Source organism: Macaca thibetana, chromosome 7, assembly GCF_024542745.1.
Source record: "Macaca thibetana thibetana isolate TM-01 chromosome 7, ASM2454274v1, whole genome shotgun sequence".
Classification (NCBI taxonomy): domain Eukaryota; kingdom Metazoa; phylum Chordata; class Mammalia; order Primates; family Cercopithecidae; genus Macaca; species Macaca thibetana.
The window spans coordinates 70553106-70576091 of record NC_065584.1 but is presented as its reverse complement, the minus strand read 5'-3'; the positions used below and the strand labels follow the sequence as shown (position 1 = coordinate 70576091).

Genomic DNA, 22986 nt, shown 5'->3' with positions numbered 1-22986 from the left:
TATATACTTCCCGATTGGAGTATTTACTCTGATAAACTGTACAATCTTTGCTTTTGTTTCATAGATTTTTATGGTACTTTATGTTCATAAATACGATTCAAATCCTGACTGAAGCAAAAAAAAAAAAAAAAAAAAAAAAAACACACTTCAAAGCTGAACCGGTAACAAACTTCTTGAGCGCACTGTCTGCTCATTACAGCATACATAACCAAAATTTTGTGAATATTATAACCTCTGTTGTTCCAAGTTAATTTACATTCAAGTTTTCCATTTTGTTTGTTAGTTTTCACAGCGTCATGCTCTGTCCCCCAGGCTGGAGTGCAGTGGCGCCAGCCATCGTAGCTTATTGCAGTCTCCACCTCTGGGGCTCAAGCGATCCTCTCACCTCAGCCTCCCCAGTAGCTAGGACTACGGGTATGCACCATCATGCCCAGCTAATTTTTTTGATTTTTAGTAAAGTCAAGGTCTCGCTATGTTGTCAAGGCTGGTCTCGAACTCCTGGGCTCAAGCGATCCTACTGCCTCAGCCTTCCAAAGTGATGGGACTACAGGCGTAAGCCACCGAGCCCAGCCATTTTAGTTTTTTAAACTCTATTTTGTACATTTACTAAAGGATAAGTTCCTTTCATTAACTTAAACCACCAATTTAGGAACCCATCAGCACCTCATATTATGCCTATTCTCTGGGGTGTATTAAAAATATTATTGCTCATTACTCAGCACCCAGAAGAGTACTTGGCACATAGCATGTGGTCACTAAGTATTTGGCCTCTGAAGGAATCATGAGCAACAGGAGTTAAAGTGACATTTATAAAAGCAATTCTGAACTATGGAACAAAAAACCCAAATTTAAATTACTAGTAGTTAATTATACCATTCTTAGTTCATGGAGGTAGGCGAATTGAAAACTTTGGAAGTTTTTAAATTCTGTAAGGTTTAACATTTATTCTTAGAGGATTCACATATCGTACATAAGAATCCAGATCTCATTCCAGCACGTCAGTCAAAAAAAAAAAAAAAAAGTCACCAGCTCCAAGGTTTTAGTGTGAAACGTTCTTTGGCCAGAATCTAGACAGTACTTTTGTTCACTCAACCGGAGCCCGATCTGGTGCCATTTTCACTCGACCGTCGCTTCCAAACACGCCCCTCCCACCTCTCATCCCAAACCACACACAAAGAAGGAAACCACAATTTCGCCACGTCCTGGGAAAACTCCACGAGGCCAAGTGTGAGGCCACAAGACGCCGTTTTTAGTTCCGCGTTTTCCCTCTTGTAATCCTATTAGGTTTTGTCCAGACAACGTTTTGCTCTTTCAGAAGAGAAAGAGCGTTTTGCGCTCGTCGTCTTGGATTCGACAACCATAAGCGGCCCGTTAGGGCAGCCACCGCAGCGGATTAAGTTCGACTGCTTTCTCTCCAAACTCCTCCCGAGCCTTCTCTTCAAGCTCTCCTTTTCGCCTGGAGGCCCCGCCTCGCGGCCCGGCAGCGCGGCACGCGCATGCCCGGTGAGCGCCGCCTGCGCCTTCCCCTGAGGCGCGCCGCCGTCCCGTAGGCCCTCGCGCGCCGCCAGCGGCTGGCTCCCTCCGTCCCTCCCGCGCCGTGCCCCGCCCCTCTCCTCCTCCCGGTCGTTTGTCCGTGAGTCTGGAACCGGGAGGTTCAGAGCTAGTGGCGATTGGCTGACGCGGTGGCTGCGCACTGGGCCTGAGAAACTCTGGTCGGGCGCGCGGTGTCGACTCCCCGGGCTATGCTAGGCGCATCTCAGGTAAACGGTAGGGCAGGAAGGTTTGGGCGACGGAGAATGATAGTGGTGGGCACAGATCAGCCCTGGAGTTTTCGGCCGCAGACTTTTCCTTGGAGAAGGAGAAGGGGCCGCGCGGAGTCTGTACTTAGTGAATGCTGACCCCGCGTGGCCGAGAGTGACGGGGCTCCCTCGAAGGTCAGTGTCGTGGGGTCCTCAGGTGGCAGACAACTCTTTCTGGGTATGATTTTGGTATTGTCTCCAGTTTCCTAATACTGGACCTGAGCAGCTGAGCATTTATTCAAGGGTGTATTTTTTTTGTTTTTGTTTTTGTTTTCCCCTTAAGTTGTGGTTAGTCAGAAGGTTCCAGTCTTTGCTCAACCTCTGATCGACTCTGTGTCCTTGAGAGAGTCACTTACTCGTTTTATATTTCAGTTCTGACACGTGGAAGTGTGGGCGAAGAATGAGGGGCTTCTTTAAGCGCGCTGAACCATGCAGTAAAAAGATACTGTTGGAATTTTTTTTTTTTTTTTTTTGGTTCACTATGTCCCTGGGCCCAGTGCAACGTTTGGGAAGCATTTTAAGCTTGATGGATGGAGGGAACAAGACAGCCGCATTATTAGACAAGGATAGTAGAAAGGAACAACTTTGCACAAGCACACGCGTTTGGAAAAGCTCCTTTGAGCATTTTATGCAGGTTAAATCACAATGGTAGTAGAGAGAAATAAGTCAAAACAAAGGGCCAAACAAAAAACTACATTTCAAGGAGGTGTTTTTTTGTTCCTAGGTAACTTGAATATACTATCACAAGTTATTGGCGTTTCAAAGTTTTTCCTTGTGATCTGGTATGGAGTTAATCTAAAATGACAATTACATAATCATTCCATGCAATCGTATGCCAATAAAATTAATTAAAACAAAGTTGACTTTTTAATGTAAGAAATAGGAATCAAGACATGTCATTGATGGGAAGTATGATGGCAATCAGCAAAATGAATGGGATATGTATACAATTTTCCTTCAAAGGCAGAGAGTTTAAAGAAATATTTTTATTGCGTTAATATTTAAAGTATGAAGACCTATAGAAAAGTGTATGAATCATAAGTGTACAGCTCAGTGAATTTTCACAAAGTGTACATACCTATGTATCCAGTATCTAGATCAGGAAAGAGTATTAATGTATCCCAGAAGCCCCACTTCATGGTTCCAAAGGTAATCATTATCTGGACGTCTAACATTATATTTCACCCATTATTTACTTTATATAAATGGAGTAATATGGTATTTAGTCCTTAGTGTCCGATTTTTGCTCAATATTTTATTTGTGAGATTTATTCAAGTTATGTAGCAGTTCGTTATTCTCATGCTGTATGTATAGTGTTTCTAGTTTTTGGCTATTACCAATCTGCTATAAAGATTTTTAGAAATATTTTGATGAAATTATGTTTACTTTCTTTTTCTTTTTTTTCTTCTTTTTTTTGAGATGGAGTCTCGCTCCACCACCCAGGCTGGAGTGCAGTGGTGCAATCTCGGCTTACTGCAACCCCCACCTCCCGGGTTCAAGCAATTCTCCTGTCTCAACCTCCCGAGTAGCTGGGACTACAGGTGCCTGCCACCACACCCGGCTAAGTTTTGTATTTTTAGTAAAGACGGGGTTTCACCTTTTTGGTCAGGCTGGTCTCAAACTCCTAACCTCAGGTGATCCACCTGCCTTAGCCTCCCAGAGTGCTGGGATTACAGGTGTGAGCCACTGCGCCTGGCCATGTATACATTTTTACTGCGTATATGCCTACTAGTAAAATTACTGTGTTACAGGATAGGCAGATGTGTGCTTGTGGTATACACTACTGAAAAGTTTTTCATATTGTGTTGATTTACACTTTAGTGGCAGCTTGAGAATTCTGGTTCCTCCAAATGCTTGCAACATTTCACATTGTCTTTTTAATTTTAGCCATTCTAATAGGAATATAGTGAAATAACATTGGGATTTTCCCATAATTTCCCTAATGACTGATGGTATTGAGCACATATTCATGTGTTTACTGGCATTTGGATATCCTCTATTTCTGTAAGGGACCAGACAAAAAGTGTAGGCAGCCCTCGCTTTGTAGAGTTTCAGTTAACCAAGTAATGTGTGAAGCTCGGACTACCTGTATTTTAGGTTGTACAGGCTGTACAGTCTCTGTTACATATTCTTTTCTGTTTTTTTCCTCTTTTCTTTGTTCCCAACCATTTAAAAATGTAAAAACCATTCTTAGCTCATGGGTTATACAAAAACAGTTGTTAAAAGATAACTTTAGGCATATTAAAATTTTAGGGTTTATATGAGCATTCAGCAATTTCATAAATTGGGTATCACCAGACCACAAGTCGTTCAAGACTCCACCAAGAGGGTGTGAAGGGAAAACTTTTATAAGGTGTTTATGGAAATAGACAAAGAAAATATTTGATTGGTTACAGTGGAATGTCTCTAGTTAGAAGTTGGTTGGTGGTTTCTGATTGATTAAACTCAAGTTTAGTTTTACTGTTTACATTGAGTTGGGTTTTGGTTTATTTACATAGGAACCCAAAGTGCTGGAACTGTCTCAACCTAATGGTTTCCCAATTAGTTTTTTTTTTTTTTTTTTAACACAGTCCACTGGCTGGATTTGGGTTGTGGGCCATAGTGTACTAACCCCTGCTCTATTGAAAAATGTTTGTTCAATCTTTTGCCAATTGGTTGGATGTGAAATCAGTAACTGAGATGGGCTACATTAGAGAAATATATATCCATAATACTATGTCTGTCTGTCTATCTATCTATCTATCTATCTATCTATCTATCTATCTATGTATCTATGTGTGTGTATGTATATATATATTTTTGAGATAGGGTGTACCTCTGTCACCCAGGCTGGAGTGCAGTGGGGCCATCTTGGTTTACTGCAGCCTCTGCCTCCTGGGCTGAAGTGATCCTCTTACCTCAGCTTCCCAAGTAGCTAGGATTGCAGGCACACACCACCATGCCTGGGCTAATGTTTGTATTTTTTTGTGGAGATGGAGTTTTGCCACGTTGCCCAGGCTGGTCTTAAACTCCTGAGATCAAGTGATCCTACTTCCTTGGCCTCCCTAAATGCTGGGATTACAGGCACGAGCCACCGCACCTGGCCAGTATTGTTAAGCAGCATGAGTTATAGTGGTTTGGTGTTGAATTTCAGATCTCTAAATATACTTTATTTGGTTTACCAGTTTTACCTTGAGACTAATTAGAGGCCAATTTGATTCTTGTCTGAATTGTTTTTACTTCTCCCACTTTCTACTCACCCTGTAAATCTGAAGAACAAAAGAGAGGTAAGAAGTGAGAAAAGAAAGGAGAGACAATCTTTCTTTGATACTATTTAAAAGGCTAGGAAAGAAAAGTATGAATGTCCAGACAGTTCTGGGTATTTTGAGTAAAAAATATAAAAAAATACATTGTTTCACATGTTCCTGTGAAGAGATCACCAAACCGGCTTTGTGTGAGCAACATGGCTGTTTGTATCACCTGGGTGCAGGCGGACTGAGTCTGAAAAAGGAGTCAGCAAAGGGTGGTGGATTGTCATTAGTTCTTACAGGTTTTGGGATAGGTGGTAGAGGTAGGAGCAACGTTTTGCAGGCAGAGGGAGGATATCACAAAGTACATTCTCAAGGGTGGAGAGAATTACAAAGAACCTTCTTAAGGGTGGGGGAGATTACAAAGTACATTGATCAGTTAGGGTGGGGCACAAACAAATTACAATGGTGGAATGTCATCAATTAAGGCTATTTTCACTTCTTTTGTGGATCTTCAGTTGCTTTAGGCCATCTGGTCACAAGGGATATGATAGCTTAGCTTGGGCTCAGAGGCCTGACATATATAATATACTTATTGTAATATTTTGAAGTGCATATTGTCCTTTGAGCTATTCCATCCTGGGATGGCTTTTTAAAACATTTTTATCTAGTGATTGAGTATACTCATGATATAGGAAGTAATAGCCATTGACTTGGGCCATGAAGCTCAACTGTGACATCTCTTCCCAGGATCCATCCTGGGAAGTCGTTTCTTCCTTAAATGTCCCTTTGGACTGCCCAGTTCATCTTCTTTTACTCTTGGCCCCCTGTCTTTTACTCAGTATTGCCCAAAATTTTACTTTAATGCCCTTCAGCCCACCATCCATGTTAACATTTTTAGCTAACACTTTCTCGGTTTTTTTTGTTGTTCTTGTTGTTGCTTTTAGAAACAGGATCTTGCTGTCACTCAGGTTGGAGTACAGTGGTGCAATCATAGCTCACTGTAACCTTGCCCTGGGTTCAAGCTGTCTTCCCCACTGCAACCTCTCAAGTAGATAGGACTATAGGTGCTCAACATCACACCTATTTTATTTTTTGTTTTTGTTGAAACAGAGTCTAGCTTTGTTGCCCAGGCTAGTATCCAACCCCTGGCCTCAGGTCCTCCTGCCTTGACCTCCCAAAGTGCCAGGATTACAGGCGTTAGCCACGGCACCAGTGCCTTTTTTGTTTTTAAGTAATTTATAGAAGTGAATTTAGTGCACATTTAAACATATATGCTAATACTAATGAAGGGTGTGAGGGTAATTTCATCAGTGTGATCCTTTCTTTGATATGTATAATTGGTTTTTTCCAGTCTTACTTGATTGTTATGCAGATGGATTTAAGATGGGCCTCACCTTCCACTATCAATTCATTGCAGTTAAGTAAGCTTTTCTTATATAGAAATTCTGGATCCAGTACATACTGCATTTCATTACACACACATGTGCACACACACACAATGACTAATGTAAATACCTTTCTGCTTTATAAGTCCCACACAAAGCAATTGTATTCATATGCAGTGTTTTTCATGGCACTCCTTGAATCAACTTGGAGTCACTGCAAATTATTATGGGTAATAAAGGGCATGTGCCAGTGGAAGGGATTCTCAGACAAGGGAGTCCCCTCCCTCCATGGCTTCAGACTTCATAAGGGAGCAAATAGGGAATTAATGTGGCACAAATATTTAATTTGTACCATCAACCTTAGGTGATGCTTTCATGTTAATAAGGATGTATTTGTGGGTTGAATTGTAGTCACTAGCTTCCAACAGTACCTTCTCCTCTGGACATTGCCTGCACTACATTGCCATTGTTGACTTCTGGAACAATTTTCCAGAATTTCATTGCTAACACACCTTGCCTTTTCTGGTTGCAGTTTTTAGATACTTTATTTAGGTTACATTTAATCTTGTTTACCCTGTTTAGGGTGACTGTGTGTTCAAGGTGAATGTATTTGTCTATTGCTTATTTGTTGCTTTTATAATTTATTTCCAGCAAATCTTATTACTAGTATGTCCAGCTACCTGGGACTGGCGATGGGCAGATGACTCACTTTCACTGGCAACTTCACATACCATCTAGAGATGGCTTAGGGTTGATGAGAGAAAAAGAGATAATGTACAAGATGAATCAATTGTAGCTGTTTTTGTTAGCATTGTATTATTATTCTCTCTATTGAATTTATTAGATTTTGAGACTATCATAAAGAGAAGATAGAACTGTTTTAGAGCATTAATTACAAAAAAGTTTACTATAGTGGAAGGAGCACAGGACGTAAGAGCAAAATAAGTGTGGCTTACTACCTGTTTGTGTTAACTTTTCCTGTGACTCAACTTTCTTTTGTGAAATGAGGCATTTTGATGAAGTATTTCTAATCTCTGGTAATCTTTTTCAAAAGACACAGAGTTGGGAATGCCAAGAGACCATAGGGGTCATTTAGGCTACCTTCTCAGTTTAGTCACATAGTTACTAGAACCTATTTTTTTCTGATTTTTATTACAGTTGCTTTTTCCATTATACTACCTGTGATAGGGAGCCTTCTAAAGTGACCTTGGTGTTCACTCTTATGTAGTTCCTTCCTCTTGAGGGTGAACTAGACCTAGAGGCTCACTTCTACTAGAATATGGCAAAAATGGTGTGATGTCACTTATCAGATTAGATTACAAAATTTATGACTTCCCCTTTTTGCTGGCACTCTGTTGCTCACTCACCTTGAGGAAGTCAGCTGTCATGTGAGCTGACCTGTGAAAAGGCCCACCTGTCAAGGAACTGAAGGGGACCTCCAGCCAGTAAGGAACTGAGTTTCTCAGTCTAAAAACCCTCAGGCATTTATTTAATTATTTGAGATGGAGTCTCACTCTGTTGCCCAGGCTGGAAAGCAGTGGTGTGATCTTGGCTCACTGCAACCTCCGCCCCCAGGTTCAAGCAATTCTCCTGCCTCAACCTCCTGAGTAGCTGGGACTACAGGCTCGTGCCACCACGCCCAGCTAATTTTTTATATTTTTAGTAGTGATGGGGTTTCACCACGTTAGGCAGGATGGTCTTGATCTCCTGACCTCATGGTCCACCCACCTTGGCCTCTCAAAGTGCTTGGATTACAGATGTGAGCCACTGCGCCCGGCCCCCTCAGGGATATTAATCCTGCCAGCAACCACCGAGAGAGTTTAGAAGCAGATCCTCTCCTTGTTGAACGTTGAGATGACTGTACCCCTGGCTGACACTTTGATTCCAGCCTTGTGAGAGACCCTGGGCTGGAGGACTTAGCTTAGCAACACTCAATTTCTGATTTTTAGCAACTGTGAGATTACAAATGTGTATTGTTTTAAGCTCTTGAATTTGGGTTTAATGTGTTAGGTAGTGATATGGTTTGGCTGTGTCCCCATGCAAATCTCATCTTGAATTGTAGCACCCATAATTCCCTCATGTTGTGGGAGGGGTCCAGTGGGAGATAATTGAATCACAGGGGTGGTTTCTCTTATACTGTTCTAATGGTAGTAAGTCTACGAGGTGTGATGGTTTTATAAGGGGAAACCCCTTTTGCTTGGCTTTCATTCTCTTTTGCTGCCACCATGTGAGACGTGCCGTTCACCTTTCATGATGATTATGAGACCTCCCAAGCCACGTGGAACTGTGAATGCATTAAACCTCTTTCTTTTGTAAATTGCCCAGTCTCAAGTATGTGTTTATTAGCAGTGTGAAAACGGACTGACACAGTAAACAGACTAACACAGTAAATGGACTAATACAGTAGAGTGGGGTGCTGCTGAAAAGATACCCGAAAATGTGGAAGTGACTTTGAAACTGGGTAACAAGCAGAGGCTGGAATAGTTGGGAGGGCTCAGAAGAAGACAGGAAAATGTGGGAAAGTTTGGAACTTCCTGGAGGCTTATTGAATGGCTTTGCCTAAAATGCTGATAGTGATATAGACAATAATGTCCAGGCTGAGGTGGTCTCAGATAGAAATGAGGAACTTGTTGAGAACTGTAGCAAAAGCAAAGAGACTGGTGGCATTTTGCTCCTGCCCCAGAGATTTGTAGAACTTTGAACTTGAGAGAGATGATTTGGGATATCTGATGGAAGAATTTTTTTTTTTTTTGAGATAGAGTTTTGCTCTTACTGTCCCTGTTGGGGTGCAGTGACACAACCTCCACCTCTGGATTCAAGTGATTCTCCTGCCTTGGCCTCCTGAGTAGCTGGGATTACAGGCACGCACCACCACGCCCAGCTAATTTTTTGTATTTTTAGTAGAGACGGGGTTTCATCATGTTGGCCAGGCTGGTCTCGAACTCCTGACCTCAGGTGATCCACCTGCCTCGGCCTCCCAAAGTGCAGGGATTACAGGCATAAGCCACCACACCCAGCCAGTGGAAGAAATTTTTAAGCAACAAAGCTTTCAAGAGGTGACATGGCTGCTCTTAAACACATTCAGTTTTTTATTTTTATATTTTTTATTATACTTTAAGTTCTAGGGTACATGTGCACAAAGTGCAGGTTTGATACATAGGTGTACATGTGCCATGTTGGTTTGCTGCATCCATCAACTCATCATTTACATTAGGTATTTCTCCTAATGCTATCCCTCCCTCAGCTCCCCACCCCCCAACAGGCCCTGGTGTGTGATGTTCCCTGCCCTGTGTCCAAGTGATCTCATTGTTCAATTCCCACCTATGAGTGAGAACTTGCGGTGTTTGGATTTTGTCCTTGTAATAGTTTGCTGAGAATGATGGTTTCCAGCTTCATCCCATGTCCTTGCAAAGGACATGAACTCACCCTTTTTTTATGGCTGCATAGTATTCCATGGTGTAAATGTGCCACATTTTCTTAATCCAGTCTATCATTGATGGACATTTGGGTTGGTTCCAAGTCTTTGCTATTGTGAATAGTGCCATAATAAACATACATGTGCCTGAAGCACATTCAGTTTTATAAGGGAAGCAGAGCATTAAAGTTGAGAAAATTTGCAGCTTGACCTTGCAATTGAAAAGAAAAACCCATTTACTGAGGAGAAATTCAAGCCAGCTACAGAAATTAGCCTAAGTAATAAGGAGCCAAATGTTCATCCCCAAGACAATGGGGAAAGTGTCCCCAGGGTATGTTAGAGGTCTTCACAGCAGCCCCTCCCATCATAGGCCCAGAGGCCTAGGAGGAAAAAATGGTTTCATGGACCAAGCCCAGGGTCCCCATGCTATGTGCAGCCTAGGGACTTGGTATCCTGTGTCCCAGACACTCCAGCCTTGGCTGAAAGGGGCCAATGTAGAGCTCAGGCTATGGCTTCAGAGTGCACAGGCCCCAAACCTTGGAAACTTCCATGTGATGTTGAGCTTGTGAGTGCACCGAAGTCAAGAATTGGGGTTTGGGAATCTTCGCCTAGATTTCAGAGGATGTTTGGAAACCCCTGGATGTCCAGGCAGAAGTTTGCTGCAGGGATGGGGCCTTCATGGAGAACTTCTGGTAGGGCAGTGCATAAGGGAAATGTGGGATTGGATCCCCCACACAGAGTCCCTACTGGGGCACTGCCGAGTGGAGCTGTGAGAAGAAGACTACCATCCTCCAGACCCCAGAATGGTAGATCCACTGACAGCTTGCAGTGTGTGCCTGGAAAAGCCTCAGCCACTCAACACTGACACATGAAAGCAGCTGGGGAGGGAGGCTGTACCCTGCTAAGCCACAGGGGCAGAGCTGCCCAAGATTTGGGAACCCACCTCTTGCATCAGTGCGACCTGGATGTGAGACATGGAGTCAAAGGAGATAATTTTGGAGCTTTAAGATTTGACTGCCCTGCTGGAGTTTGGAGTTGCATGGGGCCTATAGCCCCTTCATTTTGGCCAGTTTCTCCCATTTGGAATGGCTGTGTTTACCCAATGCCTGTACCCCCATTGTATCTAGGAACTAACTTGCTTTTGATTTTGCAGGCTCATAGGTGGAAGAGACTTGCCTTGTCTTGGATAAGACTTAGGGCTGTGGACTTTTGAGTTAATGCTGAAATGAATTAAGACTTTGGGGGATTGTTGGGAAGGCATGCTTGGTTTTGAAATGTTAGGACATGAGATTTGGAAGGAACCAGGGGTGGAATGATATGGTTTGGCTGTGTTCCCACTCAAATCTCATCTTGAATTGTAGCTCCCATAATTCCCTCATGTTGTGGAAGGGACCCAGTGGGAGATGGTTGAATCATGGGGCAGTTTCCCCCATACTGTTCTCCTGGTAGTGAATAAGTCCAGGTGAGTTCTGATGGTTTTTTTTTTATATATATATATATATATATATATATATATTTTTTTTTTTTTTTTGAGACGGAGTCTCGCTCTGCCACCCAGGCTGAAGTACAGTGGCCGGCTCTCAGCTCACTGCAAGCTCCACCTCCTGGGTTTACGCCATTCTCCTGCCTCAGCCTCCCGAGTAGCTGGAACTACAGGCGCCCGCCACCTCACCCGGCTAGTTTTTTGTATTTTTTAGTAGAGACGGGGTTTCACCGTGTTAGCCAGGATGGTCTCGATCTCCTGACCTTGTGATCCGCCCGTCTCGGCCTCCCAAGGTGCTGGGATTACAGGCTTGAGCCACCGCACCTGGCTCTGATGGTTTTATAAGGGGAAACCCCTTTCACTTGGCTTTCATTCTCTCCTGCCACAGCCATGTGAAATATGCCTTTTACCTTCCATGATGATTGTGAGGCCTCTCAATCCACGTGGAACTGTGAGTCTGTTAAACCTCCTTCTTTTGTAAATTGCCTAGTCTCAGTTATATTTTTATCAGCAGCATGAAAACAGACTAATATAGGTAGCAATAGACAACTACACTACTCATTAATGCCAGAAAAACTTTAATCTGTTTTTATCAGTTTAAACTTATTTGAGGACATGATATTATTATTTTTTGAGATGGAGTCTCTCTCTCTTGCTCAGGCTGGAGTGCAGTGGCATGATCTTGGCTTACTGCAAGCCTCCCAGGTTCATGTGATTCTCATGCTTCAGCCTCCCGAGTAGCTGGGATTACAGGCACGTGCCATCATGCCCGGATAATTTTTGTATTTTTAGTAGAGATGGGGTTTTGCCACATTGGCCAGGCTGGTCTTGAACTCCTGACCTCAGATGGTTTTCCCACCTCAGCCTCCCAAAGTGCTGGGATTACAGGTGTGAGCCACCATGCCAGGCTGAGGGCATGCTATTTTTTATATCTTGAAAAACCAAATATTAACAGTTTTAATTATAAATCCCATACTTGTTTTTAGTTATAATTTAATTGCTAGGTGTTTGTTTTATTTCTAAGCTGGCAATGTAAATAAATTATTACTTTGAAGGGTTGATTTGGTGTTTTTTTAATAGTAGATGACCAATAAGACGTATTTACCCTAGATCTGCTTTAGGCTGTTGGCATAAGCATCTCTGACTCAGATATTGGCTGCATTGAAAGCATTTTTAATTTAGATTTTATACTGTTTTGGATGCGTATAGTCAGGTAATCTATTCTTGTTATGAATGTGCAGTTCCGTGTTAGGATGGTTTGATTATGTATAAATATTACTTGGAGAATGACTTTTAATATGCATGGTTTTATAAGTTTTGGAAGCTGCTTGAGTACAAGAAGAATCGTATTACCGGAATCCTTAATGCTGTATATTATTTTATTGTCTATTAAAGCATACCAATTTCCTATCGTCATAGTTTTGAGGATTTTACTGCTGAGTAACAAGTTTCGAAAAGCAGAAAATATAAATAAATGAAAATATAAATAAATAATACAGAGAAATTAACTTTTAGAAAACATAGATCAATTAATGTAGATAGTATAGATCAATTAACTTTTAGAGAACATAGCAGCAAGTAATACATGAAAAGTACATAAAACATACATGGACAGTTTAGTGAATGAATAAAAAGTGAACACCCATGTAGCCACCATCAAAATATTTAGATTTTTTCATTTTTTGAGACGGGGTCTCACCATGTTGCCCAGGCTACAGTGCAGTGGCACAATCTCGGCTTACTGCAACCTCTGCCCCCTGGGTTCAAGTGATTCTCCTGCCTCAGCCTCCTGCGTAGCTGGGATTACAGGTGCATTCCACCATGCCCAGCTAATTTTTGTATTAGTAGAGATGGGGATTCACCATGTTGGCAGGCTGGTCTCAAACTCCTGTTGTCAAGTGATCTGCCTGCCTCAGCTTCCCAAAGTGGTGGGATCACAGGCGTGAGCCACTGCACCCGGCCTTGTCACTGTACTTCTGACATTATCATTATGCAAAATCTTGGTACAGTGATCAAAACCAGAACACTAATATTGTGGTTTCACTGGGTAATTCATTAAATATTGCATAAATTTGAATAAGTTGAATAAAATTACAAAATATAATTTAATTAATACTATTCATTAGACTGTAAACTTTATTGACATGTCACTAGATTTTCTATTAATGTTCTTTTCCTATTCTAGGAACAAATCCAGAGCTGGTGTTATATTTAGTTGTCATGTTTCCAGTGTCTTTTCCTATTTGTGACTTCTTTCTATTTTGATATAGCTATGTCAGCTCTCTTTTGATTAATCTGTGCATAGATCTGGATTTTTAAAAATCCAGTGGGACATCTCTGTCTTCCAGTTGGAGCATTTAGCATTTGGGTCATTTCATCCCTTTATATTTTTTATTATTGCCTTTTTTCTTAACCTTTTGTTATTTTAGACATTATATAATATAAGACTGGGCATGGTGGCTCACCCCTGTAATCCCAGCACTTTGGTAGGCTGAGGCAGGCGGATCACCTGAGGTCAGGAGTTTGAGACCAGCCTGGCCAACATATGCGAAACCCCATCTCTACTAAAAAATACAAAAATTACGTGGGCATGGTAGCACTTGCCTGTAATCCCAGCTACTCAGTAGACTGCAGCAGGAGAATCGCTTGAACCCTGGAGGCAAAGGTTGCAGTGAGCCAAGATCATGTCACTACACTCCATCCTGGGTGACAGAGCAAGACTCCATCTCAAAAAAAAAAAAAAAAAAAAAAAAAGAAAAGAAATTAGATAATGTATACACATGGTTTTGGTTTTTGGCTTATTTGAGACAGAGTTTCACTCTGTTGCCCAGGCTGGAGTACAGTGGTGCAAACATAGCTCACTGCAGCCTTGACCTCCTGGGCTCAAGCAATCCTCCCACCTCAGCCTCCCAAGTAGCTGGGACTACAAGTGTGCCACCACACCTAATTTTTAATTTTTTTTTTTTGGTAGACATGAGGTTCCCCTATGCCCAGACTAGTCTTGAACTCTGTTCCTTAAGCGATCCTCCCACCTTGGTCTCTCAAAGTACTGATTACAGGTGTGAGTCACTGCACCCTGCCAAATTAATGTGCTCTATTATTTTGTAGCTTCCCTCTTTAATTTAATAATATCTTGTACATGTGTATGTTTTTGAAAAACGCTCAAACTGTGTTTCCCTCTTCTCTCACACCACACTAATCAACATGGAAGACTTCTGTGACAAAATGTCAGGGAGTTTTTCCCCACCAAAAAGCAGTGGACACCAACTGGATATCCCCCAATTCAATTCTGACACTATGTACTTGGAGATAGTGTCAGAACCCACAGGTTGGGTGCCCACTCCCCAAGACTGCCCCATCCCCCCGCCCTTTTTTAATGGCTCATCCCTTTTGACACCAGTCACAAGTTAGAGTTCCCATTACCTTCTCTTTAGTTTTGAGTAAATTGCTGGAGCGGCTCACAGAACTCAGGGAAAGTCATTAAGTGGTTGATTTATAAGGGATGTTTAACCGCCCATTGGGTGCTTCCTGCTCACTGCACAGTCAAAACCAATTCACTGAGACTGTGCTGTTGCAGTCGAGAGGTTTATCAATACAGAACTAGCCAAGTGGATGGACTGGCGGGATTACTCCAATCAGTCTCCTCGAAGACTTGAAGATTAGGTGGGCAGGGGGCTAGAGAATGAGTTTTGCTGACATGTGATGCAATCATAGGCATATGGAGAGTGTGTGCACTGAGTTGGCCTCTCTGTGGGGGCCACAGGACTGGTTGAGGCATCTAAAGGAGCAATAGGGAAAGTCACAAACCTTGTGACCTCTGGCCACATGACTCCTGACAGCAAGGGATTATAGAAAGGGAAGCGAGAGGACAATGTCTGGTTATCATTTAACTACAGCTACATTGTAGCAGAATTTAGGTATCTCCCATAATCCTAATTTTGTGGCCTTTCATTATTTTTACAAAGGTGGTGTTTGTACCTGAACAAGTAGGGTTTCATTTTAGGCAGGTACTATTATCATCCCTACTTCAAAATTAAACTATAAACTAAATTTCTCCCATGATTAGCTTGACCTACACCCAAGAAAGGTGAGTACAGCCAGCCTGAGAAGCTAGAAGCAAGATGGAGTCAGCCATGCTTGATTTCCTTCACTGTCATAATCTTTGCAAAGGCAGTTTCAGATGTTATAAAGGATAAAGATGAAAACAAGCATAGGAGATGAGGAGGCAGAGCAAGGTGATGGAATAGAAAGCTCCACTGCCCACCCCTCCACCACCTAAACAAGGACACCAAGTTAACTATCTGCACAGAAAAAAAACACCTTCATGAGAGCCAAAAATCAAGTGAGCACACATAGTACCTGGTTTTAACTTCATATTGCTGAAAGAGGTACTGAAGAGATGGAAAAAAACAATCCTAAGTCACTGCGACTGTTTCCCCACTCCCAGCAGGGGTGGCAGAGTGCAGAGAGTTTCTCTGGGAACTGGGGGAGACAAAACACAATTGTGAAACATTGAACCCAGTACTGTCCTGTTAGGGCAGAAAGGAAAAGCAGACCAAACTCAGCTGATGCCCGCCCATGGAGGGAACATTTACACCAGCCCTAGCCAGAGGGGAATTGCTGATCCCAGTGGTCCAAACTTGAGTGCCTTCGAACCTTGCCACTGAAGTCTGCAGCACTCTGTGTCTCCATATAAACTTGAAAGGTAGTGTAGGCCATAAGGACTGCAACTCTTAGGAGAGTTCTAGTGCTAATCTAGGCCCAGAGACAGTGGACTGTGGTTGGGGGGCATGTGACATACTGAGACACCAGCTGGGGCAACCAGTGGAGTGCTGATATCACCCCTCACCTAACCCCAGGCTGCGTAGCTCTCAGTTCCAAAAGAGACCCTTTCCTTCTGCTTGAGGAGAGGGCGAGTGGGGAGGACTTTATCTTGCATCTAGGATATCAGCTCAGCCACAGCAGGATAGGGCACCAGTCAGAGTTGTGAGCCCCACTCCATGTCCTAGCTCCCAGATGACATTTCTAAACACCCCCTGGGCCAGAAGGGAACTCACTGCCTTGAAGGAAAGGACCCAGTTCTTGCAGCATTCATCACTTGTTAACTGAAGAGCCCTTGGGCCCTGCATAATCAGCAGTGATACCCAGGTACTACATCAAGGGCATTGGGTGAGCCTCTGAGATTTGCTGGCTTTAGGTAAAACTCAGCACATTACCAGCTGTGGTGACTATGAAGCAAAACTCTTTCTGTCTGAGAAAAGTAGTTGGAAAAGTAAAGAGGATGGACTTGTTTTGTACCTTAGATACCAGCATTGCCACAGGTGGGTGGAACACTAAGTGGGCTCTTGGGGTCCCTGATTCCAGAACTTGACTCTTGGATGACATTTCTGGACCTGCTCTGGGCCAGAGGGGAGTCCACTTCCCTTAAGGGTGAGTCACAACCCAGGAAGCACTCATGACAGGCTGACATAAGAGACCTCGGGCTGTAAGGGAAGACTGATGGTAGTCTGGTGGTAATCCTCATGGCCCAGGGTGACAGTGGCTACGGGGTAAGGCACCTCTGCCTTTGGAAAGGGGAGGGAAGGACTGAGTCTTGTGCTTTGAGTTCCAGCTCACCCAGAGTACAATAGAACACCTGGTAGGCTTCCAGTGTTTTTGACTCCACTTCCTGACTCTTTTATGGCACTTCGGGACTCACCTGGAGCCTGGGGGACCTCACCACCCTGAAGGGAAGGACATAGGCCTGGCTTGCTTTGCCTCCTGCTGACTGTAGAGTCCAAGGGTCTTGAGCGAACATTGGCTGTAGCCAGGGAGTTACTATGGCAGGCCTTGGGCGAGATCCAATGCTGTGCTGGCTTCAGGTCAGACCCTGCAGTCATAGTGGTGGTGGCCACAGGGATATTTATGTCACTTTATCCCCAGATTTATGTGACATAGAACAGAGAGAGATTCTGTGTGTTTGGGAGAAAGTAAGGGAAGAGAACAAGAATATCTGCCTGGAACAAGAATCTCTGCCTGGTATTTCAGAGAATTCTTCCATATCTTGTCCAAGATTATCAAGATTGTACCTATGTGAGTCTGCAAGAACCACAGCATTACTGGGCTTGGGGTTCCCTCTAAAGCAGATATAGCTTAGGTCACACCTAAGTCCTTTCAAATATCTGGAAAGCCTTCCCAAGAAGGGCAGCTACGATAAACCCAGACAGTGAAGACTACAATAAATACCTAACACTTCAGTGCCCAGATACCAAAGAAAATATACATTTACACTGTTCAGGAAGACATGATCTCACTAAATGAACTAAATAAGGAAGCAGGGACCAATCTTGGAGAAACAGATATCTGAGACCTTTCAGACAGAGAATTCAAAATAGCTGTGTTGAGACCACTCAAAGAAATTCAAGATAATACAGAGAAGGAATTTGAATTCTATCAGATAGATTTAACGAAGATATGGAAATAATTAAGGAGAGTCAAGCAGAAATTCTAGAGCTGAAAATGCAATTGACATACTGAAGAATACATCCAAGTCCTTTAATAGCAGAAATTGTCAAGTAGAAGAAAGTTAGTGATCTTGAAGATAAGATATTTGAAAATACACAGTCAGAGAAGACAAAAGAAAAAAGAATAAAAAACAATGAAGCATGCCTACAGGATCCAGAAAATAGCCTCAAAGGGCAAATCTAAGAGGTATTGGCCTTAAAGAGGAAGTGGAGAAAGAGATAGGGGCAGAAAGTTTATTCAAAGGGATAATAATGGAGAAATTCCCAAACTTAAAGAGAGAGATCAATATTTAAGTACAAGAAGGTTATAGAACACCAAGCAGATTTAACCCAAAGAAGACTATCTCAAGGCATTTGGTAATCAAACTCCCAAAGGTCAGTGATAAAGAATGGATCCTAGGCCGGGCGCGGTGGCTCAAGCCTGTAATCCCAGCACTTTGGGAGGCCGAGACGGGCGGATCACGAGGTCAGGAGATCGAGACCATGCTGGTTAACACGGTGAAACCCTGTCTCTACTAAAAAATACAAAAAATTAGCTGGGTGAGGTGGCGGGCGCCTGTAGTCCCAGCTACTCGGGAGGCTGAGGCAGGAGAATGGCGTGAACCCGGGAGGCGGAGCTTGCAGTGAGCTGAGATCCGGCCACTGCACTCCAGCCTGGGTGACAGCATGAGACTCCGTCTCAAAAAAAAAAAAAAAAAAAAAAAAAAAAAAAAAAAGAATGGATCCTAAAAGTAGCAAGAGAATAGAAATAACATACAATGGTGCTTCAGTGTGACTGGCAGCAGACTTCAGTGGAAACCTTACAGGTCAGGAGATAGTGTCATGACATATTTAAAGTGCTGGAGGGCAAAAAAACCTTCTACCCTGGGATAGTATATCTGACAAAAATATCCTTCAAATATGAAAGAAAAATAAAGGCTTTCCCAGACAAACAAAAACGGAGGCATTTTATTAATGCCAGATCTATTCTACTAGAAGTGCTAAAGGGAGTACTTTAATTAGAATGAAAAGGATATTAATGAGTAATAAATAATTGCCTGAAGGTACAAAACTCACTTGTAATAGTACACAGGAAACCACAGAATACTATGGCACGGTAACTGTGGTGTGTGAACTACTCTCATTCTCGGTAGAAAGAATAAATGATAAAGCAATAAAAAGTAACTTCAACAACTTTTCAAGACATAGTACAATAAGATGTAAATAGAAACAACAAAAAGCTAAAAATCAGGTAGATGAAGTTAAGGCAGAGTTTTTATTAGTTTTCTTTTTGCTTATTAATGAGAATAGTGTTAAGTTGTTTTCAGATTAAAATAACGGGTTGTAAGATAGTATTTGCAAGCCTCTTTGTGGGCGGCAAACTACCCAGGTGCTAAGGCAAGAGACCGAGGGCACGAACTGTTCCAGTATAATAAAGAAAATATATAAAAATAAGAATAGTTATACTAGATATAGATCATAGATATGATTATATATGAATATCATTAATCATTAGTTTGTAGCAATTACTCTTTATTCTAATAATAATCCTTGCTTTTCAATTATAACCTAGGAAAAGCCAGGCCATACAGAGACAAGACCTGAGGGGACATGGTGAGAAGTGACCAGAAGACAAGAGTGTGAGCCCTCTGTCACGCCTGGACAGGGCCACTAGAGGGCTCCTTGGTCTAGTGGTAATGCTAGCTCTGGGAAGACGCCCCCACATACAGAGATAAGAGCTGAGGGGACATGGTGAGAAGTGACCAGAAGACGAGTGCGAGCCCTCTGTCACGCCCAGGCAGGGCCACTAGAGGGCTCCTTGGTCTAGCGGTAATGCTAGCGTCTGGGAAGACGCCCCGTTGCCAAGCTGACCATGGTCTAGCGGTAGCATCAGTGCCAAGGAAAAACACCTGCTACTTAGCAGACTGGGAAAGGGAGTCTCCCTTTTCCCGGGGGAGTTTAGAGAAGACTCTACTCCACCACCTCTTGTGGTGGCCCACTGATGTCAGGCCCACTCACAGTTATCTGGAGGCCTAACCATCTCCCTGTGATGCTGTGCTTCAGTGGTCATACTCCTGGTCTGCTTTCATGTTCCATCCCATACATCTGGCTTTACCTTCTAGATAGCAGTAGCAAAATCAGTGAAAGTACTAAAAGTCTCTGATATGCAGAAATAATGGCATAAGCTGTCTTCTCTCTCTCTCTGTCTCTCTCTCTCCGCCTCTGCTGCCAAACAGGGAAGGGCCCCCTGTCCAGTGGACACGTGACCCACATGACTTTACCTATCATTGGAGATGGCTCACACTCCTTACCCTGCCCCCTTGTCTTGTATCCAATAAATAACAGTGCAGCCTGGCATTTGGGGCCACTACTGGTCTCCATCTTGGTGGTAGTGGTCCCCCAGGCCCAGCTGTCTTTTCTTTTATCTCTTTGTCTTGTGTCTTTTTTCCTACGATCTCTTGTCTCCGCACACGGGGAGAAAAACGCACCGACCCTGTGGGACTGGTTCCTACACCTCATGGTAACTTCAAACCAAAAAACGTAAAATGGATACACAAAAAAATAAAAAACAAGAAACTAAATCACATCACCAGAGAAAATCACCTTCACTAGAGGAAGACGGAATGGAAATAAAGAAGGGAGAGAATATCATAAAACAACCAGAGAACAAATAAGAAAATAGGTGGAGTAAGTTTTTACTCATCAATAACAATGTTGAATGTAAATGAACTAAATTGTCCAGTCAAAAGACGTAGTGTGGTTGAATTGATGAAAAAACAAGACCTGTTAATCTGTTTCCTACAGGAAACACACTTCACCTGTAAAGACACACAGACAGAAAATAAAGGGATGGGCTGGGTGTGGTGGCTCACGCCTGTAATCCAAGCACGTTGGGAGGCTGAGGCAGGCGGATCTCCTGAGGTCAGGAGTTCGAGACCAGCCTGGCCAATGTGGCGAAACCCTGTCTCTACTAAAAATACAAAAATTAGCCAGGTGTGGTGGCGGGCACCTGTAATCCCAGCTACCCAGGAGGCTGAGGCAGAAGAATCACTTGAACCTGTGAGGCAGAGGTTTCAGTAAGCCAAGATCATGCCATTGCACTCCAGCCTGGGTGATAGAGCAAACCTCCATCTCAAAAAAAAAAAAAAAAAAAAAAAAAAAGAAAAGAAAGGGATGGAAAGAGCGGAAAGAGCTATTCTATGCCAACAGAAACCAGAAAAGTGCTAGTTATGCCAGGCAAAATAGATTTCAAGACAAAAACTATGAAAAGAGACAAAGAATGTCACTATTTAATGAAAAAGGGGTCAATTCAGCAAGAGGATATGACAATTTAAAATATATATGCACCCAACACTGGAGCACTCAGATATATACAACAAATATTAGAGGTAAAGAGAGAGATAGGCTGCAATACAGTAATAGCTGGAGACTTCAACATCCCACTTTCAGTATTGAACATATTTTCCAGACAGAAAATCAACAAGGAAATATCAAACTACGTTTGCATTATAGACCAAATTGACCTAATAGATGTTACAGAACATTTCAGTGAAGAGCTACAGAATACACATTTCTTTTCCTCAGCACATGCATCATTCTCATGGATAGACCATATGTTAGTTCACAAAACAAGTCGTCAGACATTCAGAAAAATTGAAATAATATTAAGCATCCTTTCTGACTACAATGGAATAAAACTAGACATTAATAAGATGAATTTTGGAAACTGTACAAATACTTGGAAATTAAACAATATACTCCTGAATGACCAGGGGGTCAATGAAGAAATTAAGAAAGAAACTGAAAAATTTCTTGAAACAAATGATAATGGAAACACAGCATCAAAACCTATGGGATACGGCAAAAGCAGTACTAAGAGGGAATTTTATAACTATAGGTGCCTACATTAAAAAAGGGGAAATACTTCAAATGAACAGTCTAGCAGTGCTTTTAAAGAATTATCAAAGCAAGAGCAAACCAAATCCAACATTACTAAAGGACAAGAATAAAGGTCTGAACAGAAATAAATGAAATTTTAATAAAAATACAAACGATCAATAAAACAAAATATGGGTTTTTGAAACGTTAAACAAAATTGACAAACCTTTAGTCAGACTGAGAAAAAAGAGAGGATCCAAATCAGAAATGAAAATGAGACATTACAACTGATACTGCAGAAATTCTAAGGATAATTAGTGGCTACTATGAGCAACTATATACCAATAAATTGGAAAATCCAAGAGAAATGGGCAAATTCTGAGATAGTACAACCTACAATGTTCGATTCAGGAAGAAATTCAAAACCTGAACAGACTAGTAATAAGTAACGAGATTGAAGCCATAATAAAAAGTCTCCCAGTGATGAAAAGCCCAAGACCTCGTGGCTTTACTGCTGAATTCTAACAAACATTTGAAGATAAACTTAATACCAATCCCACTCAAATTATTCTGAAAAATAGAGGAGGAGGGAATATTCCAAACTCGTTCTCTGAGGTCATTATTACCCTGATACCAAAACCAGACAAAGACACATCAAAAAAAGAAAACCAATCTCTCTGATGAAGGTTAATACACACATTCTCAACAAAATACTAAAACCGAATTCAGCAATCCATTTGAAAGATCATTCCTTATGATCAAGTGAGATTTTCCCTGGGATACGATGATGGCTCAACATATGCAAATCAATCAATGTGTACATCATATGAGCAGAATGAAGGATTAAAAACCATACGATCATTTCAATTGATGCTGAAAATATTTGATAAAATTCAACATCCCTTCTTGGTAAAAACCCTCAAAAAGCTGGATATAGAAGGAACATACCTCAACATAATAAAAGCCAGATATGACTGACCCACAGTTAGTGTCATACTGAATGAGGAAAAACTGAAATTCTTTCTCCTAAAATCTGGAACATGACAAGGATGCTCACTTTAACCACTGTTATTCAACATAGTACTGTAAGTCCTAGTTAGAGGCCTTCCTTCTTTTTTAAAATATTCTCTTAGTACTGTGGATTTGCTTTTAAGCATTGATCTAACTACATCTAACATTTTAAAAAATTATCTAGTTCAAAATGTTGTGTTTCCATTTTTATCTTGTTCAGAAGTTTCCCTTTTAGCTTCCTTTTTAGAAAAATGGGTTATTTGGGATTGTTTAAGGATTTTTCAGATTATCTTTCTGTTAT

The 22986-nt window shown here is 42.0% G+C and overlaps 1 protein-coding gene across 7 annotated transcripts in view; it reads left to right on the top strand.

Annotated features, from left to right (window-relative positions):
- The first annotated feature begins 1568 nt into the window (after positions 1-1568).
- MIPOL1 (mirror-image polydactyly 1) overlaps positions 1569-22986 on the top strand; it is a 404420-nt gene continuing 383002 nt past the window's right edge. For 2 of the 7 annotated variants that reach the window (XM_050798631.1, XM_050798633.1), the window contains exon 1: positions 1579-1760. The gene's annotated coding sequence lies outside the window, so the exon portion shown is untranslated. The other 5 variants (XM_050798636.1, XM_050798629.1, XM_050798634.1 and 2 more) reach the window with 4 other exon arrangements.